Source organism: Sus scrofa, chromosome X, assembly GCF_000003025.6.
Source record: "Sus scrofa isolate TJ Tabasco breed Duroc chromosome X, Sscrofa11.1, whole genome shotgun sequence".
Taxonomy (NCBI): domain Eukaryota; kingdom Metazoa; phylum Chordata; class Mammalia; order Artiodactyla; family Suidae; genus Sus; species Sus scrofa.
Window position 1 is genome coordinate 28,116,184 of NC_010461.5, and position 24,281 is coordinate 28,140,464.

Below are 24,281 nucleotides of genomic sequence, written 5' to 3' on the forward strand. Positions count from 1 at the left end.
CCTCTCCAAATGATATTTTGATTAAACCAGAAATCAAAAAATCTCTACTATGGTAAGAAAATAGTTTTCCCTCTCCACTCTCCCAAATTAGGAGTACAAAATAAATTGCTAAGAAAATGATATGATGACCCTCCTTTTCTCAGGGTTAAGAGTGGATTATGAGGTTGATCAGGAGTTCCCTTGTGGCACAGTGGGTTAAGGATGTGGCTTTGTCACTGCAGTGGCTCAAGTCACTGCTGTGACACAGGGTTGATCTCTGGCCAGGGAACTTCCGCATGCTGTGGGTGTGGCCAAATTAGGAAAAAAATAGAGGCTGGTCAAACTATTTATAAATATTTTTAAGAACTCAATTATAAGACCACCTCCTCTTCCTTATTTTGCCTCTGGAGGTGAGGGATGTGGTCAGAGTTCAGTGACAAATCCGTGGAGACCTCTATTGATGGACATTATAGATATAATAACATGACAGACAAAATTTACAGTTGTTCTTTATTGGCTATTACTTATCCTATTCTATTTTATTAGGGACTCACTGAATCTTCATTACTGTGTGCATACCTATATTTCTAGTCTTCAGAAAGAAAATTTCTTGAAGTTATAAATTGTGTGTAATTAATTAACTAAATTTCTCCACCATCTCAAGAAAGGTGGCTGTGAGTGGTATGCTGCCAGGCTGCACTAACTTTTCCCTATGTGTTCCAAGAGACAGCTGTTTCAACAGACCTAGCATGTGAACATATATCCTCTTATAAATACAAATGCATGTGCACACGTGCAAACACACAAAATGGTAAACACAATGTTATCTTCAAATTGTTAAAATAATTTACTCAACAGAAAAAAAGAGAGCAGAATAATCTTCATTATTTCATTAAAATTTTCTTTAGAATGTATTCCACATATGGACCACATTGCAATGTGCATTCAAGGTTGCAAATATGTTCATTTTGGAAGCAGCTAACTGTTAGAAATCAATTTTGTAAAGACAGAGATGTGGTGCAAATATATAACCTTCATATTTTTGCAATAGCTGTAACTATTACTTTTTAAAAAGATTTGGCTTTCCCCTAAAACCAAGTTTTCTCCTTATGAATATAATCATCTTCAGTCTGATCATGGTGCTGGACAGTTCCTAAAGTGCCTTGAGAAAGAAGATGTGCAAGGGCTTCACTGGGTTTTCAGAAACTGAAAGCCACAGAAAAAGTTCCTGGATTCTATATTTGTCTCTTATCTTTTTGACTTATTTTTTTAAATAACACACCCACATTACACACATCCACACATACATGTATTTTTGTACTAAAATTCAAACAGAAGTATGCCCTGCCCTTTCTTTTACTGACTATACATGTGTGCTTATTACATTCTTCAGAGAATAAAAGTACTCTTGGACATTTGTTTTAAGATCAGATTAACTACTATTATTTAAAAAGTTAAAAAAAAAACCCTGCAACATCAGAGGGGAAAGCATATATTCCTAAATATTCTGGACAAAATCTTCTACAAATGTCTCAAAAATTTCCAATAACTCTGACACATGCAAACACAAGAAAAAAATTAGAAAATGATTTGAATATTTTTTGGACCTTTAAAGTAAACCATTAAAGTATAAATATATTTCATACACTATGAATATGCACGGGTTCTATTTTCTTTTAAAGCATACAAAGAAAGTAATATCATGAGTTTTAAAATATATCTGTGTGTGTGTGTGCACACATATGTGTATGTATGTTAAATGGTATCCTTCCAATGAATGGATTTATGATCACTCTCAAGTTGTTCTTATTAGATGAGTTTCTAGGCATATTTTAAAGAAATAATAAGATCTTTGATGATGGCTCTATTAGTTATTTCAATTCAGAGCAAAAGACTATATACGAAGAAAGGTATCACTAAAGCATATTTACATACTTTAAATTTAAAATTTAGGTTTCTCTTTTTATTTCTGTGCATGGAACCATCATCTTATAATTATTTTTATTAAGGCGTATTTAATAATTAAGAACTTTAAATATTATTTTAGACTAAATTTTATATAGCTGCCACATGCAATGCAAATATTACATTACTGAATATAATATACAAGGGTACTCAGGTTTGAAGTAGTATGGGGATGGTTGGACCATAAGCCATAAATCCTTTTAAGTATCGCCAAATCTTAGCTGTGATCTTGACTATGCAAAATCAGCAGAGGTGCTCTAAAGCAAAGGAGCTACAATATTTTATGTTACACATTACTGCAATCACCTACTTGCAAAAGAAGAGTGTATAGTTTTAATTAGGTCCTCAATGATTTGATATTTTGTTTGGGGAACTTTACAAGCAAGAGTATCCTAAGGAATTCAGAGCTTTCCTCACAAGACCAAAGCAACAGTGCATGAAATTGAACTCAAAAAGAGCCACCATTCTGTGTGACTTCTTGGCTGACACAATTTAGATATTTATAGCTTTACGAATGGGCCACTGGAGAAGAACTTGAAGCTTTCTCTAGCCTGGAAGGATTAATGAATGTGTGCACCTGGTAATTACACCACTCCATCTTCCTGAAAGCCCTCACGCTGCCTCCATGGCAGAAACTATAATGAAAATGCATTGAAAAATATCAATCTGCAATTCCACAATTTAATCGAAATAATAAAACTTGGTATCTTTTTTCCCCACACATTCCAGATGTGATAACAACACTGACAGCATTTAAATTTAACACATAGAAACTGAATGTCAGCCTATTATCGAGCATGCCTCGTTTCCAAAATAAACCACACGAGAGAAAAAAAGAGGTTATAAATATAGCAAAAAATTACAACATTCAAATGTACAACAGAGCCCATAACTGTTCTTTCTAAAAACACAGCATCATTATAAATAATGCATTTACTTCAAGGCCGAGGCATTTGTGATGAGTGAATTACAAATCAAGTGAAGAGAGGTAAAATTAAGAAGCGTAAAGATATCTTCCAAGTCCTGTTTGGAACTGTTTTGGCTATTTTTCTAAACTCTTACTGGAAGTAAAATCTCACTTAATAACTTTTTCAACTATAAATAAAAATAAATTATTCTATTTTATCGTTTAACCATATGTTAATTACAAAAATTAGTTGAAATAAAGTATACAGTGTCATAGTGTCCAGCTGAAATAATTCATTACAAAGAAATTTACATTTTTAAACTTTAAGTGAACAAATCAAACTTTTGAAAACAGCATTTTTTTTCTCAAATAAAACACAGTATAAAGGTTCAACCTCATGTTTCTTAATATTGTGGCACAAGGAATTTCGATATTCTAAGAAAGACAGCAACGTATATATAAACAGAGAAGGTAGCTTTGAAAAAAAATCAAGGTGCTCTAAACAAAGCAGATTTTTATGATAAAGTTTGATGATACTCATGCTGAATTTTAATAACTCCTTTCGTAAAGCAGAGAGAAAATTTAACGTAAGCGCTGACACTAAAAGTTAATTGCTGCCTTAACACACAGACACCAAGACTCCCTTAAGTAGGAGTCTCTTAAAAACACCTTTAAAAAGCAGAAGAGGGCATAAGCATTGAAAAAAAAAATCGCCCGTTACTGTTGAACTCCCTATTGTTCCCTGTTGGAGTATAGAAGAAGGAAATGGTCCAAGAGAAGGAAGTGGATATGAATTGCCGCCTCCAGAGGAGTGAAATAAATTGTCTGTGAGAAGGAGACTTCAAACACTGGACAACCAGAGATGCTCAAAGAACCTTACATTTGGGCTACTTGCCCTTACTGCTGTTTTTTGTTTTGCTTTGTTTTTATTTGCCCTACAACAATGTGGTTTAACTTGACAGCAGAGAAATAATGGAAGGATGTATTTTTGAATGCTTTGATCTCTAGTCCTTTATTCTGCTTCTAACTAGCTATAGCAATATCACTTAATCCAGACCTCAGCATTCCAAGTACAAAAGCATCTCCTCCCACCTACTGCTCACAAGCTTCTGCATCAGAATAGAAGACTTACATAGAGGTAGCCAGACCCACAGAAGAGCACTTTGCTCTCAACAGATGTCTTCCAGCTTTCAGGCACACACACACACACACACACACACACACACACACACACACACACACAGATACAACTGCCTACCTTAATAAGGTGTGCAAGAAACCTCTCCCGTCCCCACGGATGATTTTAGTTCAGAGCAGGCAGCAATGCCTCCGCACAAAGCTTTGCCATTGCTAGTGTGAAGAGAAAGAGCTGCTGGGATGCTGAATGGCACATCAGCCAACTTTGTGTGTAGCAAAGGCTCTAAAGAAAACCTGGGCTGAAGCTCTCTGCTGGATCACGGATTGGACTCAATTCCACTCCACACACAGTCTGCATTACCCAATGGAGATTATTTCTGGAAGCACTTAGAGCAAATATGCCTAGATAAAGACAGTATCCTTTTCTTTCCCTAACAATTTTTAAATTACTGTGATAAACTACAGACTTGATACTCTGATGGAGATCATTCACTGTGAGCTGAGCGAGTGACATCAATGGTCTTGTTGGAAACTATAGCCCCATTATCTAAAACACAGTTAGCACTCAATAAGTATTTGGCTATATATCGAATGTTGAAATGATAACAGATTCAAATTAGAAGTTGCTGAATTATTTACATACTGTAGTGAAAGTAAAAATGGTTTAGGTGAATCCATTGACACAACATTTTAAAAAGTTCATTGAAAACCACATGTATTATTTGCTTATTGCCCTAGCAGTTTCTAATATCATGAGTTCATTATAATGGTCTATTTACCAATAAATGAATAGAAAACTTTATTTAAGCTCACTGATGTATGTTTATACTCAGCTATACGTGTACCCACATACTTACCCTCTGGAGCTGTGCATCAAAGCTTTACACTAAACTTGCATGATGGATTGAATAAAAGAATACCAATCCTCAAGGAAATTTACTTCTACAACAACCTCTCAAAAATCCTAAATTCACAGGCACATTCTCTAACATGCCACTGTCCTATAACAAAACCCATGGTGACAAGGAGTTCTCAGGTTAATTCCTAAAGCCAGAGGGAAAAGTTTCAAAGTGTGTTGCCTCACAGAGTCTTCCCCCAGACATACACCCGAAAGCAGTCTCTGGAAAGCACCTGTCTAGAGGCACAGGTGTGTGCATGTTGGGACAGCTGAGGGACACACCCGATTTGGTAGATGACATCCCTGAAGTGGCAGGCTTTATTGTGTTCTTCATGGCAATATCTACAGATTATGATGTGCTTGTTTTTATTTATTTATTTATTTTTTGTCTTTTTGCCATTTCTTGGGCTGCTCCCATGGCATATGGAGGTTCCCAGGCTAGGGGTTGAATCGGAGCTGTAGCCGCCAGCCTACACCAGAGTCACAGCAACGCGGGATCCAAGCCGTGTCTGCGACCTACACCACAGCTCACAGCAACGCAGGATCCTTAACCCACTGAGCAAGGCCAGGGATTAAACCCACAACCTCATGGTTCCTAGTTGGATTCATTAACCACTGCACCATGACGGGAACTCCACTATGTGCTTGTTTAATAAACAAAATAATTAAGCACAACTTAAACAAAATGGTAAGTTAATAACCTAAGTGGTGCTGAAGTGTTTATGCACAACTGACTAGTGTATTCTTTACTGCCTGTCACCCCACCTCTAAAAATCCTCTGAAGGCAACCTCAGTTTATATGCACACACCACCCAGTTTGGACTACTGATATAATACATAATCTTAGGAAGACTTACTTGTACCTGCAGTCTCACTTCATACATCTACACTCGTAACGGGTATTCAATTAATACTTGTCAAATGACCAGATAAATGATAAATGAAGGAGAAACAGACTTGATATTTTTATCTTCAAGATAGCTATCATAGGCATATGATTTTATGGGAGTTGCTACTTGGGTTGTCCATCTTTTCACTCAACTAAATATCATTGGCAGTTGCCTTATGGATAGATTAAATTTCATAAAACCTGATACTTTGAGGTGTTATTTCAGTGCCATCTATGGAATGATATAACTAGTTATCCAGTTTGGCAACGCAAATATATGCAGTTTTGTTCCTCCTCCTGACTCCTTAACTATAGATTTTGTAATAGAAGAAAGGATGGGGGAATTTTATTTATAATCAATATAATATGTAAATAGACATACTTTCCCTTTGAGCAGCGCACAGCCAGCCAGCTCTCAAATGAAAGTGGATCAGCCCTTTCTTGGCCAATGGTGTGGTCTGCATCACAGATGTTATCAGATTCCTTTTCAGAATGCAAATAAAATTGTTGAATGGCCAAAGGATCAAAGCACAGCAGCTAAACATTGCTCAGACATGCTGTTCATATTTTTATGCATCAGAAAACTTGAAAGAAAAATCAGAATTGAAAAGAAATGTACTTTCCAAAGTATATAACATTATTCATATTTTTTAGTGGACTTATCCCTCTTGGATTACTGTACTGCATCCAGTTCTAGAGCAGTAGCTGAGATGTGTGTGGTAGAGGCAAAAAACTTAAGAGAGTCCAGGCTCAGCCTCCTACAAGTTGTTTGACCTTGTGCAAGTTATATGAACTTTCTGGCTTCAACCTCTACTACTGTGAATAGGACTAAGAATACCTCATCAGGAGGTAAGGATTAAATAGATATTAAAGCAGTACTCCTCAAACTTTAATGTAACACAAACCACGTGGGATATTCTTAATAATGCAGAATCTGTATAATTAGTCACTAGGTCTGGGTGGCTCCTGAGATTTTGCTTTTCTAATAAGCTCCCAGAGGTATTGATGCTACTGGTTGGTAGACCCCACACTGAGTAGGAAATGTCAATGGAAAACATTGTTTTTCTTCCAAATGAGAGCGACCTTGTGCCCTGTTGCCATTGTATTCACTGCAGGTTTTTCCTCTGTACCTACTCAAGCAACAGTTATTGGATGCTGTTGGATGCTATGGCAGGTCCTGTGCAGTACATAGTGATTTCAGAGATCACACATTGTCCTGTCTAAGGAAGCGCTCAATATTTTAGATCTGAAGCCATCCACTACCATAAATAGCTTGGACACTGAGAACCAAAGATGCCTACCCCTTTTATGCACACAGCTTACTCTCTTCATTAACATAACTTTCCATTTCGCTGTCTTCATTAGCATAATTTTCCTATTTCAGAAGAATGGTGCCTAGGCAAATAACTTGACTCTGCTTTAAAGTAACTTCTCCAAAGTTTTATCAACTCTTTGATATAAAGCATCTATCGGCAGTTCATAACTGAATACCATCTAAACCTCTGGCCTCAAAATCTTGCTGTACTATTTTTTTTTTCTTTTTAGGGACATACCCATGGCATATAGAAGCTCCCAGACCAGGGGTCGAATCAGAGCTTCGGCTGCCAGCCTATACCACAGCCACCGCAACGCAGGATCCAATCCATGTCTGTGACCTACACCACAGCTTATGGCATAGCTGGATCCTTTACTTACTGAGTGAGGCCAGGGATCAAACCCATGTCCTCATGGATACTAGTCAGGTTCATTACCCCTGAGCCACAACTAGAACTCCATCACTGTGCTATTTGAACCAAACCTAAATTGTAATGTCATGATCCTTACTCAATCCTTATTGTGCCCCTAGAGTGAAACTCCTTGAACCAAAGTGCAAATTCTCAATAAAATCCAACCTTGCCCTTCCTCCTATGAAACACTACCAAAGCTCTGTCAAGGTGGTCTTCCTTACTGTGAGGAGGAATAAATTCAACTCTGTCTTATGAACAGGTTATACTGATGATATTTAGGGAACCAACATTCCATGTATGGAAGAAATAGACATGTGAATCAAAAGTGTGTTAAAAAGAGATAAGCACTTGTGTCAAGAGGTAGATTCAGAGACTTCAGTCCCTTTATTGGCTATCTCAAATAAATATACAATCTATGTATAATCAGTATGTTTTCTTCCTACAAATTTTCTTTCACAACAAAATTTCTAGGCCCCTCTCATCTTCTCACCCACTTATTTTGATGGCATCACTGGTACCACCATTGACTGTGAAAAGCTACGTGATAGGTTTTTGTCCCAATAGTGCACTAGAAGCAGATGATAGTTACATTAACTCAGATTATGGAACAAGGGGAAACCTTTCAGTGGATGTGATTCCTGTGCTAAGACTGAAAGGAGGTAGGTCCACAATTGGGGAAAATCCAGCATCCAGATGGCTATTGCAAAATTGTGGAATTTTCAGGGAAATATACAATTGGAACAGACACCTATTTGGGGGCAATAGTGAGGTTTGGATCCAATAATAAAGTACACTTTCACGTCATGTTACACAACTCATGCCAAGGCCACTCAGAGTATGGTACCTGTTAGAAATGCAGAATCTCAGGCCCTATCCTAAAACTATTAAATCAGCATCTGCTTATTAATAGGATTCCCAAGTGATTTGTATACACATGAAAATCTGAGAAGCACTGCTCAAAATAATATTCTGAATGTTATGAGAAACCACTGAATGACTTTAGGTAAGGAAGTAGTGTGATTGAATTTACATTTCAGAAAAATTATTCTCCATCCATTTATTCCTTCACAATCTATATGCTAGGCATTGACCTAGGAGCTGGAAATTTATCCCTACTTAGGGTAGATTAGATGAATTTCAATATTCATTCAACAAACATTTATTCCATACTGAATGATTTGACCTCTCAAGCTTGATTTAGAAACAATCCTATATTGGTGGCTATGTTTTAATGAAGTTAAATTTTGTTGGCAAGGGCAAATAATTATTGAGAATCTCTTAGCATGATTTATGCAGGATTGCTTCATACCATCAGGCTAGTGACTAAAATATGAAAGGTTTTGTTGATGTAGTTTTATAGAATTTTTATTGCAATGATATTTGCTGTATGGGAACTTGACCCACAGTACAAGTTGTAGTACAAGATACCCATCAATATTGGTTTTTAAAATGAACAATATGAGATGTACAGTTTGCAAATTTAAACTTTAATATTAGAGATGATAAGGTCAGTACCATTTTTTTTTGTTAACATATGCGGAGGATTGTCCTTTGGTGACTGAAAAGGAAAATAATACATTCTAAGTATGTAGAATCTCTGTTTTTTAATAATAGTCAATGCCTTATCAGAACTCATACAGACTTGGTGTTAGGAGCTCTGGAAATCTAGCTGGCCTGTTTCATGCATGTTTTATTCTTGCTTCCTATCTGCAAGCATAGTGAAAATTGGTGGGCAATGAGTTCTCAGTTTTACTTTAGCTATTCTGGGTTGCTTTGATTGTTTATGTACTAGAATGGAATCAATATAGGAAAAACTGACCACTGTGTCTAAATATAAAGCCATCGTGTCCTTGACTCAATTCCTTTGTGGCTGCAGGAATAGTGAATTTAGTCCCCAGGTGCTAATGGCTGGGTGCTACTCTAAATCTCTATAATTGCATTCTCACAGTCTCATATAGTTTGGAAGAGGCCCTATACCATGGACTCTTGCAGATTCTCTAAGTGAACAGAAATTTAGGAAGACTTCACCAGGAGAAGCCAGTCTGGTACTGTAGTGGAACTATGCTGCAACATTCTGCCTTCTTGCTGACATGTGACTCCTTCCATCACAGACCACTGTGTTTAGGATTCCTATATACTTATTTTCTTCTTTTCCAAATTTATAAAAATTTTACTAATATTATCTGAATGATCAACCACAGTTGTTACCACTGAGTCTTTTTTATATCTCCCCAAGGATCAATGAATTACAAAAGGCTGTTAAGCATGCCTCTATTATAGAACGACTATGTCAGCACTTTAGGAAATAAAACAGATGAATGGATTAAGATGTGGTACATATATACAATGGAATACTACTCAGCCATAAAAGGACAAAATAATGCCATTTGAAGTGACATAGATGCAATTAGAGATTCTTATACTATGTGAAGTAAGTCATAAAGAGAAAGACAAATACAATATGATAGCACTTATATGTGGAATCTAAAATATGGCACAAATAATCCTATCTACAAAACGGAAATAGATCATGGACCTACATTACTTATTTTTGATGAGAGGATATTCTAATGGGAAAATTGTGGCTCTGGAAGTAACCAGACCAAGATTCAAATTCTGCCATAAATACTCATGAGCTGTGGAGCTTTGTAAAAGACCTTGGATTTCTTTCACAAATGGTTCTTTAATTTACACAATAGCGATAGTAAAAATTATTATTATTATTATTATATTATTATTATTAGTCTTTTTGCCTTTTCTAGGGCCGCTTCCGCGGCATATGGAGATTCCCAGACTAGGGGTCTAATCGGAGCCTTAGCCACCAGCCTATGCCAGAGCCACAGCAATGCGGAATCCGAGCCACATCTGGGACCTACACCACAGCTCACAGCAATGCCAGATCCTTAACCTACTGAGCAAGGCCAAGGATCAAACCCACAACCTCATGGTTCCTAGTCAGATTCGTTAACCACTGTGCGATGACGGGAACTCTTTGATAGTAAAAATTATAATACTTGCCTTGCACAATTATTTGGAGAAATAAATACAGTAAAATGCACTCAGTACCTGGAACTTAATGGACTCAATAAATATGAGTTTCTTTGGGGTTACTAAAGACACTTATAAGATGCTAATTTACTTAAGTCGTGATAGTCACTAATATTTTTGAACAGATTAGTTAAATGAATTGTGAAGCCAGTCATAAAGAACAAACCCTGAGGAAATATACTGTCCCATTATATTCTCTGAAGTATGTGAAAGGTAGAACAAAAAAGGGAGAGTTGTAGTCGTAAGACAAATATCCAACAAGACAGTGGACCCCAGTTCTTAGAACCACTGAATGTTAGGATTAAAGATATCATCAAATTGCTCGCTGTACAGATAAGAACACTGAGGCCAAGTAAAGTGAAATAACTTGCGTAGAGCCTAGAGTTAGAACACTACCAAGTCAGGCTTGAAGGCACAGTTGAATAACAGGCTTCAAAAAGGAAGAATAATGTGAAAAGAAAGGTCAGCAAGGGGAATGGAGAATTTTAGCTCATGGTATGGGGTTGTAATCCCATTGCCCCTGTTTTCCTGACAGGAGATAATTCCTCAGTGTAAATCATTAATATTCTTCAGCCTCCCTGAGGAGGTACTGAATTGTGACCAGCGTTTTTGCCATTAAATACTCAAGATCCCCTAAACCATGAACATGGAGGAAAAAAGGTGCACCCTAATATTCTTAATGTATCAGACCCTCAGGGATGTCCCTTTTCCATACTCATCAAAAAAGATGGAGCACCAGACATAGCACAGCCAAGTGACAATATTTGTACCGCTTTTCTAAAGCATACTAAAGACTGTCATGAATATGAAGCAATAGGTACTGTTATGAAGACCCTGCCTGAACAGCTATGCACTCCAAAGGGGTAAGCCTTTGAATAGTGTCTCCACACAGAACACGTAGTCATATACCTCTCACCCATGCTTGTTCCCTGAATCCCAGACTTGTATACAACTATATTTTATTTTACTTTACTGTGATAGCTAAAAAGCTTTCAAACATGTGCTAAAACAAACTCTTGGTTCCACCTCTATCCCAATACCAACTAACCTGATCCTTCCATCATTTTCTTCTTTCTATCTACTCTACTCACCTTAGAGTCACTTTGGACTCCTCTCTTTCTTTTACATCTGACATACCAATTATCAGAAAATATTGGCAGTGCTACCTTCCAAAGATATCCAGAACTCTTCTACTTCTCCTTATTTCCACTGCAAACATCCTGGTTTAGAACTACCATTATTTCTCACTTGAATCACTGCAATGGCCCCTGTTTCCTCATTATCTACTCTATTGTCTGTTCTCCACTCAGCAGCTAGGGTGGCCTATCAAAGCCTGAGTCAGTTCATCTCACTTCTTTCCCTAATGATGATTCCATTTACATAAATTTATTGCAAAGACAAAATTATAGAGATGGAGAACAGATTAGTGGTTGCCAGGGATTAGGGGTTGCCAGGGATTAGGGGTAGGAATCACGGGTCCAGATGGATGTGACTGTAAAACAGTAGCTCAAGACAGTTCCTTTGTGAAGATGGAAACATTCTGCATCTTGAGTACATGTAAATACTGGTACGATTTAAATAAGGTCTAGAGACTGTACCAATGTCAATTTTCTGGTTTTGATATTGCATATAGTTATGTAAGATGTTAACCATCAAGGGCAGCTGGGTGAAGGGTACTACAGACCTCTCTAAACTATTTTTCTGTGACTGCCTATGAGTATTTATTACAAAATAAAAAGGTTTTTTTTTTTAAATACCACACACACATCTCATTCCTAAAGACTGCATTTTCTCTTTACTCTACCTGAAATTTCTTCCCTCATATATGTGAATGGCAATTTCCCTCACTTCCTTGGGGTTTCTGTTCAAAGGCCACAGAATAGCTTCACAGCCTACGGTATACAAAATAGCAATCTCCTGGTACTTTTCCTCTATCATCCTTACTCTGTTTTCTTCTGTACACTATCATTTGGCATATTATCTATTTATTTATTTCATACTTTTTCTAACTTCCCCACTTGTATATGAGCTCCTTAAATAGAGAATCTGCTTTTTCATGTTTTCCCTGTACCTAAAGCAGTGTCTGGCACACAGTAGACACTCAAATATTTGTTGAATGAATAAATGAGTAAATAGGTAAAGCTTCAAGAAGGAAAAGTCGTGCAGAATGGCTTAATGGGAAATTTTTGCTCTTGACTTTTCACTCTGACAAAATTACTCACATTTCTTGACACTATTGAAAAAGAAAAAAACACCTGGGAAAAAAGAAAACTTGTTCTTACTGCTTCCATGATACAAACAAAAACAACCAGCATTATTAGCAGCAGCTGTTTTTCTTTTCATAATGCACTTGAGTGTTACCATGTCGAACTGTATTATGGATAGAACACAGCACACATGTATAAAAATAAGTAACTTTCCTGGGAAGAATCAATACAGGCAGTCCCCAGGTTACAAATGGGTTGTGTTCTGCATATTTGAAAGGCAGTTGTTTAATGATCTGCCAGATGCTCTCTAACCTTTCTGGTTGGATTGACTTCACTCCCTACTTGTGCATCTAGGCATACCCTCTTCCACAGAATCAAGCCTGTTCCTAACCAGCGGAATCCAACATGGCTCAAGATCATAGGTTAGGAAGCAAAATGATATTTCATCTATAAATGAGCTGAAATAATGTATACATAATGCTGGTCTGATTCTGGATGCTGGGAGTGGAAGTTGAAGTACATACTGGAAAAGAGTTTAATGATACGTTTAATGACCTAAGAACGGCAAATGACATGTGTGGGTTTGAAATCTGGCATATCGTGGAACTGAACTCTCACTCTTACACTTATTACATTTGTGACCTTGATACAGTTTCTTACCCTCTTGAAGCTTTAGTTTCCTTAACTACAACTTGGAAATAATAATTAAGGCTACTTTTCAGGATTTTTATGAGAATTTAAGGAGATAAGCATTTAGCACAAGGCCACGATTCTATAATATTATGTCCTATTATTTTTGTCTCTTTTAACTAGTCTAAGCTCTGTAGGTTATGAATGATATTTTATACATCTTGATAAGCAACAGTTGAATAAAGTCTCTAGTAGGTTATTAGTGCTCAATATACATCTGTTAATGAATATAAACAAGCACATTAATTCACATACTGGAGAGGGATGTATTTAAGGCTAGGTAAGAGACCTTTAATGTCTGAGACTCTAACCATCTAAAATGTTTGGCCCTCATCTTTTTCCTTTTCCCTTCTCATTTGTCACACAGATTTGCTAAAAGATCACTCTTCTCCCACCTTTCTTCACTTTCCAGTAGGAGGAACCTTAGGGAAATTTGATGAATATCATTTACCTTGCATATTTTTCTTTGGGTTGGAATTTTGGGGTCAATATTTCATAAAAGACTTTTTAAAATATATTTTCATTAAGATAGAAAAAAAAAACTCATTTATACAAAATAAGCAGGTGCTGCCCACTGCAGCATCCTTTGACTTTACTATGTGAATCCTTCCTGCAGGATGGAGCCCGCCTTATCACTGAAGGGTCTGCTGGCTCAAAGGATGAGGATATGAAGAGTCCTGCAAAAGTTGTTCACTGGCATGATATCTTAGTTTGCCCCAATAAATTCTCTCTCTTGAGGAACCATGAGTCCATTGGCCCATCCCTGGGCAAGATGCCTTACCTGATTCCCAGGCTTCCAATCTAGATTATGGACACCTGCAATAGGCCCATTCCAATTCCAGGTTAAAAGACAGTATTTTGACCTCAGGAATTCTGGGTAAGGATCCTACTTTGACGTGTCCTAATTCCTATGGCCACTTCATACTGATATCTTGTTTTCAGCCTTACTGTTGGACTCTTCACCTCCTCTAGAGATGAAGGTTAATAATCACCAATCTCTCTGAAAGAGTTTGAGCAATTTTAATAATCTCAAAAATAAAATATTCCTGTTAAATCAAGCCTTGGCCAATTAAGGGTAAAAAATAAAAATAAATAAATAAACTAGAATAAAAACCTTCTAAATTCCCTGATGGAAAGTAGGAAAAGATGGAAGTGATTTCGTGGAATGCTACTCAGCCATAAAAAAGAACAAACTAACGCCATTTGCAGCAACATGGATGGAACTAGAGACTCTCATCCTGAGTGAAGTAAATCAGAAAGAGAAAGACAAATACCATATGATATCACTTATATCCAGAATCTAATATATGGAACAAAGGAGTCTTTCCACAGAAAAGAAAATCATGGACTTGGAGAATAGATCTGTGGTTGCCAAGGGAGAGGGGGAGGGAGTGGGATGGGCTGGGAGTTTAGGGTTAATAGATGCAGACTATTTCCTTTGGAATGGATTAGCAATGAGATCCTGCTGTGTAGCACTGGGAATTCTGTCTAGTCACTTATAATGGAACATGCAATGTCCACTTAATGTGAGAAAAAATAATGTATACATGAATGTGTAACTGGGTCTCCATGCTGTACAGTAGAAAAAAAAATAAAAGGTTAAAAAAAAGTGACTTGGGGAAAAGAGTTTGGATATATAGCAAATTTTGCTTAATATTTAACCTAAATTTTCCCTGCTGGATTCAAGATTACTTTCATGCCTTTGATGGCTAGTGAAAATAATTGGCCCTGATCTTCTTTATCACCTCCTTGAACCTAAGTCTTCCCTTAGTGTTTTTGCATGTATGAACACGCCAGTACCACTCAGTCTGGTCTTGTAAACAACTTTGAAAAATTAGCAGATCCACAAAACCTATACAAAATATATTCAATCCTTACTGAACTTTTCCAAGCCACAGCTCTCTGTCTATCGGACCCCACTTCTTTTTTTTTTTTCCCTCTCTGATTTACCCTGCTGGTGATTCAGATAGACTGCCTGTGTAATTTGTTCCTCCTTTGGGTTGACTGGTTGATCTGTCCTTGGTTACACTGAGTGGATTTGTCCTCTTTTAGCCCCAAGATATGAATTGTGCAGAAAAAAATGCACTTCTGTTCTAAAATGCACTAGATTAACGGATAAATTCATAACTGGCCATGGTACTAATAATTACAGAAACTTCTATCAAAGCAGTGCAGCCTATGAGATAGCCAAGTCCCTGAAGGACACATGGATTTGTCAAAAATGGATGATATGAATGGGCTCTATTATAGTTAATGATTTCAGGGCTTTGTTTAGAAATTACTGCCTAGGCAAGGGCAGTTAATTGATATATATAAGCTTTCATTATAAATAGTACTCATTACCACGTATACTTTGTATCATGGATTTGTCCCCAGAGGGCCTGAAGAACAGAGTTCTCATAGTCTCACAACAAACTGCTTACTGTGAGAACCAAAGAAAGGCAATAAAAGGAGGTATTTTTTAAAATTTATCAACTACTCACATCACTTATTTCTCGAAGCTTTAGCACCCTAACTGCATGTCTTTTATTGCTTCAGGGGGCCAACTGGTTACTTTAGTAAATATTTCTTATTTATCCTGTCTTAATTTCCATCTTTCAACAGCTATGGGGTATGTGTTATTGAAACTCAGGGATTCCCCAGATAAATTTGCTGAGTAACAACCATTTTTTTTAATTGAGATGAGTTTTCTTATTTTTATCATCCTTGATTTTTATACAATTTAAAAAGTTACTTTCTATTTACAATTATTAAAATATATTGGCTATAGTCCCCATGTTGTACAATACATCTTTGAGTCTATCTTACACCCCATAGTTTGTACTTCCCACTTCTCCATCCCTAGAGTGCCCCTCCCCCACTTCCCACTGGTAAACACTAGTTAGTTCTCTATATCTGTGAGAATGCTTGTTTTTTTTTTTTTGTTATATACACTAGTTTGGTGTATTTTTTAGATTCCACATATAAGTGATATCATATAGTATCTGTTTTTCTCTGACATTTCACTTCAGCAAAATGCCCCCAGTCCATCCATGTTGCTACAATTTTTAAAAAAATAAAAATTTATTGGCCTGCTAGCAACAGAATAAGCACACTGCATTGCTTAACTATTAGCTGTGGTAATTTTCTCTGAACCATTCTCTTGTCTTTGCTTTCTGCAAGACATTGAGACTAGGATCTGGGACAGGGACTTTGTTCTCCACATGATGATCATATAGAGTTAGAGTCATATATCAGTTTATACATCAGTACATTGCTCAAAGCAAGTTGGATTCTATCACCTTGGTTAAGCCAAACATCTACAATGGTTTCTTAAAATAGTGACTAAGAAAGGTAAATTCACAAGAGGTTTCTATGAATCCATATATAAAATAGGATGATGCCAATAAAGCAAGAACATATTGACAATTTGAAAACGAAATGTTATAGAAGGTTTGGGTGAAAGTAGAAATAAAATTTTAACAATAACTATAAATGTGGCCTCACTATGGGTCCATCTGTCCATAATCTCATGCCATCTGTCCTTCTCTAGAGTTGCCATGGAAGAGAAAGTTCTATTACTTCAGCTACCTAATTTCTATTTAGAGAAAAGATGGGTGTCATTTTCAGTTTTAACTGACATAAGAGTGTTGTAATATTTGTTTTCTCCATCACGTTTCTTTTTTGTTTCCACTCATCTTTTTTTTCCTTAGAATGTGTACATTCTTAATTTTTGACATCAGTATAATGGCAAAAAAAGAAAAATAGCACATATTATCTTCTCAATTTTGAAAGGAATGAATAATCATCAACCAAAGGATTTAATTATAGCCAATTTAGTTTAATATGATAAGACTATTTTTTTCCTTAATGGTTTCCCCCAAAATCTCTGATTTAGCAAATACCTTCCCTTTTCCTAATTCAGATAATTGATAGTGGGCTAAAACCACTGTTATGTATGCTACAACTCTACTACACCTGTTACTTTTGATATATGTTCATATTTCTCAAAGACTAAAAAATGTTTTAAGACTACTATGGTTGCTAGAATAATACAATAAGAAAATTTTATGTCTTCTATTTTTTGTACTGGTAATTTTCCTATTTGCTCTCAGATCTATTCCTCTCATGTTCCTTGCAACCTACATTTCCCCTAAACCCTTGCCAATTGGCTTCCCACTGCGTTTGGTCAATGGAAAACACTGATAAGAGACTAGTGGGTGGGAGGAAGAGCGGATATAAATTCTTTCCACTTCTCTCTGCTTCTGGTACTGACTCCAGTAGGGGGTACATATCCACTATGGTTCTGGTGTGCACTGGAAAGTCTCTACTTGGTCCCACCCTCAGTAAACAGCATCCATCCTGAATCCAGCTATAGCCCAGCTAGTATGGTTCTTAAACCCTGGTAATACCTCCTATTTCTTTATTCCTAAAATCTGAGAGAAGATAAATTTTTCCTACAAATGCTAATTTATGGGCTGCCTCAATATCCCTTGTTGGGCTTTTTAACAGTCTCAACATTTTTGTAAATAGTTCCTCATATTAAATTTATTGTACCAGAACAGGGTTTTTCAACCTCATCACTCTTGATATTTTGACAGATATTTATTTGCTATGGGAAGCTGTCCTATGCCTTGCAGGTATTTAGTAACATCTCTGCCCCTGCCCCTTAAAAATCAGTAACACCTCTGCTTTTGTGACAATCAAAAATGCCTCCAGACATTTCCAGTTGTCCCCCTGGGGGGCAGAATTGCCTAAGGCTGGGAACCACTGTCTTAGGCTAGGGCAGCTATTTTCCTGACTAGACCCTAACTGAAATACTCTCTCCAACTGTATTTATACCTGTTATCCTTTAAAATGAAAATAGAATAAGATCAAATGGAGATAAATATCTATGTCCATCTATATACATAACTAGTCATATCAGTAAAAAGTCAAATCTTTGACGAATGAATAAATACATTAACGTGAAAAAACTTTTAAATCTTGATCTACTTTTCCAAAAATTAAAATTTTAAATTGAGGAGCTAATCTATATTATATTTTCTTGTTATTAACCATCATGGGACCTTTGAAAAACTTCATATATTGTGATGCTTTGTATATTTAGGTAAGTAAAATTAAATATCTCCTAATTTAACTGGTACAGAAAAACATAATCAGAGAAGCAATGTTTTAGGGGAAGAAACACACAATAATAGTTCTTTATTCCCACCAAAAATTGTGATCAGGCAGTTTTCTCCTGAGCACTTATGATGGATCTTACAATGGGTAAAGACATCACATTCTTATTTTGCACTTATTAATCCTTCCCCTTTAAACACTTCTGTTCTTAATTTTATTTTTATTGCCTTTGTTCTTGCCTAATGCCTTGGTCTTGCCTAATGCTAGTGACAGGATTTAAAAGGATCATTAACTCACACACCTATTCACACTTTGTTGAACTACCATAGTAGTGCGTTTCAGAAAATCAGCACTAAAAATTCTCTTTGGGAGCTTTACTGCAGTTGTAGAAAAGCATTATCTAATCTCATCAAATAAACAAAATAGAAATATGGACATACTCATATTCAATAGTTACTATATGAGATAATTTGCATAAATTAACAAATAAGTGTGTAGAGTTTCACTTGAAATACAAAGATATAGACCTATATGAAAGATGTTCATCTTTTACTTTAAAATTTATTTTTATAATGTATGCATTTAATAATCATGTAGTAATAATATGACCAGATGCTATATTTTACATGTAATATTCATGTTATCAATGTCTAATGTTCACTTATCAAAGTGTAATATTTATCTTATCAATAATACTCCACTGAAATTAAAAGTGGCTAATTAAAAAAGAAAATAAACTTGTTCTCAGCATCACAAAAAGCATTCTTCTCTCTTAAAATAGAGGACAATGTACCAATCCAAAATATCTGTAACTCATATAAAGAAGCATACACAGGATTAGTAAAATAGGAGAAAAAAAAAAAGAAAGCCCAATAGCTTACTGTTTGTTGAGCCTTAATTAGGAGGTTATCAAATACACAATTGATTATTCATCTCAGGGAGTTGTGTGGTTTCAGAAACAAGATAGAACAAAAGGACTGAATTTCCCTGAATGATTTGTAGACTTTATTCATTCTAAACTCAATAATCCTCTACTAATCTGGAGAAACTTTTTAAAAAAATCAGGTCGTTGTTCATAATGATATGGGGAAAAAGGAAGTGAAAATATATCACAGGCCACATGATGGAAACCATTGAAATTTTATGAGGCAATTAGTTTTAATATTTATATCATTCATATTGTATACAAATATAATCAAGCAGTGGAATATAATAAACATTACACTTCTTTTGAATATATCAATTCTGAGAATGCCACAGAATCTAAATTTAGCTAGAATGTCCTCTCTCTCCCTTCTTTAGCTAGTGAACTCTATTTCTTTTTCACGACTAACTGAATATTACTGGCACTGTGAAAATTTTTTTCAAGTTCCACAGCCAGAATTACTTCTGTTGTCTGTGCACCCCCTCTTTATCCTCTATTACATTGTATTTTCATTTTGGATTTATAATCTGTAGAAAATTTTAATTTTGCCTGTATGCTTCAGTCACTTGTGAGTTCACTGAAGTCAGAGACCACAGTTATGTAATTTTCTATTCATGGGGCCAATTCCTTACAACCTTGCTTGCATATGGAGGCTATTCAAAATGTGTTTATGAAACTGAATTGAATTAAATATTTTAATTAACTTAAATTGAGAAATTAGGTAAAACCTGAAAGTTCTGCATAATAATTGCAAAGCTGTGAATCAAAATCATATCTTGAATATGCTATCGTTTGGGGGCGATAGAATGATCTGGATAAGCATTTATTAGTGTATGAGATTTTGTTTCAAGGACATTAAATGTCTAATATCTGTTTTTCTGAATTATGATCCAATTTATTTTGAAAGATGAGAAACCTGATAGTTGGACACACACACAAACTTATATGAGATACTTTCACATTTTCAGCAACATGTGTATTTTTGAGTACACTATTCTTATGACTTACTGACAATTGAAAAGAGGATCATCACTGGAGAAAAGATACTCCTCATAAGCATAGTTGTATCCCAGAAGAGGCAGGTCACATTCACACATTAAATAATAATTAAGTATTCATGAAAATTCATAGAGGTATTTTTAGTAAAGCAAGTGTTACTAAGCAAATAATCTTCTACCCTTATATTTCTATTTCCTACAAAATCATTTTATACACTAATCACTTAAAATATTTTCATTCTAAGGACATTTTTCCTTCTCACTGCAATTCTGAACGTTTATATGCATGCTTTAGAAAACTGAGTTTTTAAAAGAAAGATTGAAGACTTTTCTTCCCTTATTTGATTAATATGCATTCAACCTGTTGCCAGACTATTTTGTTCCATTTTTTACATAGTATGATAAGACATCACGTGTAAATGAGGCAAAATACAAGTTACAGCACTGCTTTGTATTCACATTTTCAAGGTGAATAGAAATAAAAACAAATGGTACAAAGCTAAATAAATTCACTGTTAACTTATAGAAAAAGTGGACAAGAGAAAAGGCTGCAAAAGTCTACATTCAGAGAAAAGATCTTTATACAAATGAGAAATTTGGTGAGTAAATTGATTAAGCACCATCAAGGTCATAAACAAAATGTGACCCTCCATCATTTTAATTTACAGTACCCTTGTCCGGAAAAAAACATTAAAGACATGTGAATTTACTCTGCGAAAATGAAGTGGCCAGAAACTAAATATGAGTGGCCAACAGGCTGCCAACTGTGTTTCTAACCAGTGTAATTGCACTAATTGGACCTTACTATCAACTACATTTCTAGCCCTTACCTTTCATAACCAGAAAAGGAAAGAGAAAAAGGAAGAGATAAATCTTTTAGATGTCAGAGTCCCTAATTACAAGGCTTCCCAAAACAGTTGACACCTGTTGACAAATTCTTAGGTCTATAGCAGGAGTCTGCAAACCACAGCCCTCAAGCTAAATGTGGCCCTTGTCTCTTTCTGTAAATACAGTTTTATTAGAATGCCACCACGCACTTTCATTTACATATTGTTTATGACTGTTTCTACATTATAATGGCAGAATGGAGTAGTTGCAACAGAAATCTTATAGCCCACAAAACCTAAAATATTTACTATCTGACCCTTCACAGAAAAAGTTTGCTGATCCCTGCTCTAAAGCAACACTGCCATTTTGGAGCTATGGTGAATTAAAAACAAAACAGAACTATGGCTCTCACATATCTTTTTTTTTTTTGTCTTTTTCAGGGCCACACCCGGGGCATATGGAGGTTCCCATGCTTGGGGTCTAATCAGAGCTGTTGCTGCCTACACCAGAGCCACAGCAATGCCAGATCCAAGCTGCGTCTGTGACCTGCACCACTGCTCATGGCAAGGCAGGATCCTTAATCCCCTGAGTGAGGCCAGGGATCTAATCCACAATCTCGTGACTCTGACTTGGATTCGTTTCTGCTGCGCCACAACTGGAACTACCTTTTTTTTTTTTTTTTTTTTTTAGTAGCCTCACCCATGGCTGAATCAGAGCCACGCAGTTGAGACTTACACTGCAGCTGCAGCCACCTCAGCTGCTGCACTCGGATTCTTAACCCACAGTGGGAACTACCATATATCTTATTTTAAAAGTAAAATTATTTTTCCTCTTCTATATATTCCCCTCCCCCTAAAAAGAACTTAGCTTTTAATTTCAAAGAGCAACCAAAGCGAAAGTCCACCTGTGAGTGCGCATGGTTACATGAATAACTTGTGAAGGTTTGAATATACTTCCTGGCAACATGCAATATGTTAGGAACCTAGAAATATGTCTGCTTGGTACTTTTAAGGGGAATATATGGAGAGCCTCTTTAGAAACTTTGAAAAGATTTATTTTCTATTCTGGAGGTACTTTAGTTGAAGGTTGCAAAAAATACAGCAACTGGCATGGTTAGTGGTTATTCTCTAAGGAAACATTTGGCCCTAACACAAGATATGTTGGAAACAAATAAACAAGCAAATAAAATTGGTCAATATAAACTTAAACTCATACACATCATGAAGATATATGTTTAAACCTATCACCTCAAACAAATCTTCATGGATCCTAGGCAATTTTCTAGACTTTAAATCTCCCTTAAAGGTTACTCTCAGGTGCTTTTGAATTTGAAGTTGCTCTGAGCACCTGCACAGCCCTTACCTTTTATGAGTGAAATTAATTTTTTGATTCCCATCCTGTGCTTTCAATGGATAGTGTATATGATGGGAACAAATGTCTCCTATACACAAATACTTGTGATACTTGGACATTGCTATAGAGAGTCTCATGTTAATTAAGACATTTACCTCAAACACTGCACCCAGGAGACAGGCTAAGACTAAAGTCAATTGAGGCATGAGATGATGTGCTTCAAAAACAAGGGGAATGTGTAACTCACCATCTCTCCCTAACAATCCTATAGGCGCCCTAGTTCTCTTGATCCTGCTTCAAGACACGAATCTAGTTCATTTTTAAGACCTCTGCACTAGCTATTCCCTGTGCCTGGGATGCTTTGCTCCTCGACTGTGACCTGGCTAGTTCTTTTCTGTCAATCTTCTTAAAAATTACCATCTTAGAGAGGTCTTAAGACAATTTTCAAGCTTTTCTAATGCTCTAATATGCTGCATAATCCTCCCACTTTCAGATATATTTTTTCCCTTTGTTTTTCTCCTAGCTCAGCTTACTAGAATCTAGGATTATGAGACCATGGACCTAGTATCTCTTGCATATGGTGTGTAGAACATTGCTTGGAATATAGTGATCAATCAATACATTAATAAATGTATTCATCTTAGAAAACTAGATCCACAGTAGTCCAGATGTGGTGATAAACAAGGACATAAAAGAGGAAAACACTTTTTCTGGCTTCAAGGTATTCCAGGTCTAGTTGGGGAAACAATCACAAAGAAATTACACAAGTGTATCACTTGAGGAACTATTTATTAGATTAATAAAACAAGCATCTTGGGAACATAGATACAAAGAAATTAATCACACCAGTAAACTAGAGAATGGTGGGAACAGGTGTCATTTTAGCTGAGTACAGAAAGGGAGGTGAGGGTTTAAAGCCCCAGGCAAATACTTGGAGCTCCAGACAAATAGACAAATAGACTGGCATGAGGTGGTATGACATGAGTAGAGGAAGATATCTAGTTTATTGTGTCCACCTCTCTTCCTGACATCCATATTCATTTCTCTGTCTACTCAATCCTTCACTTAGAAATTTCACAAATAACTCACAATTAACACATCTAAAACCAACTCAGGCCCACTTCTCTCCAAACTCTACCTTTCTCCTTGTTATGTACTTAATCATTCATTATTTCATCCAGTATAGCACTTATTATTTTAACATTTCCACAAATGTTATCGCCCTAGAAAAATCAAGTCAGAGGGTGGGAATCACACATGACTGGTTCCTAAGACTCTACTTCATATTTATTCAATCTAATGCCGACCTCTGTCAATTCTACCTCTAGCATTTTCCTCAGATTTGCTCACTTCCTTGCACCCTCGCCAGCACTATCTTAGTTAAGATCACAGTCATTTCTTGCCAAGATTACAGAAATAGCCTTTTTCCCCCCTTCAGACTTTTTTTCACTCTGAGCCATTCTTCACTCTTTAGCAAAAGAAGCCTTTCAATCACAACTCTCATCTCAAATCTTTGCTGATTATCACCACCTCAATGACTCTCCAAAGCCCAAACGACAATGAAAACCCTCACAAACAGAATGCAAAGACTTTCTAGGAACTGGCCCCACTTCCTTCTGAGCTTGGT

At 36.2% G+C, this 24,281-nt stretch overlaps 1 protein-coding gene across 17 annotated transcripts in view; it reads right to left on the reverse strand.

Annotated features, from left to right (window-relative positions):
- The window catches only part of DMD (dystrophin), a 2,622,506-nt gene that overhangs the window by 1,087,961 nt on the left and 1,510,264 nt on the right, over positions 1–24,281 (reverse strand). The window contains exon 1 of one of the 17 annotated variants that reach the window (XM_021079559.1): positions 4,110–5,305. The gene's annotated coding sequence lies outside the window, so the exon portion shown is untranslated. 17 annotated transcript variants of the gene reach the window in all.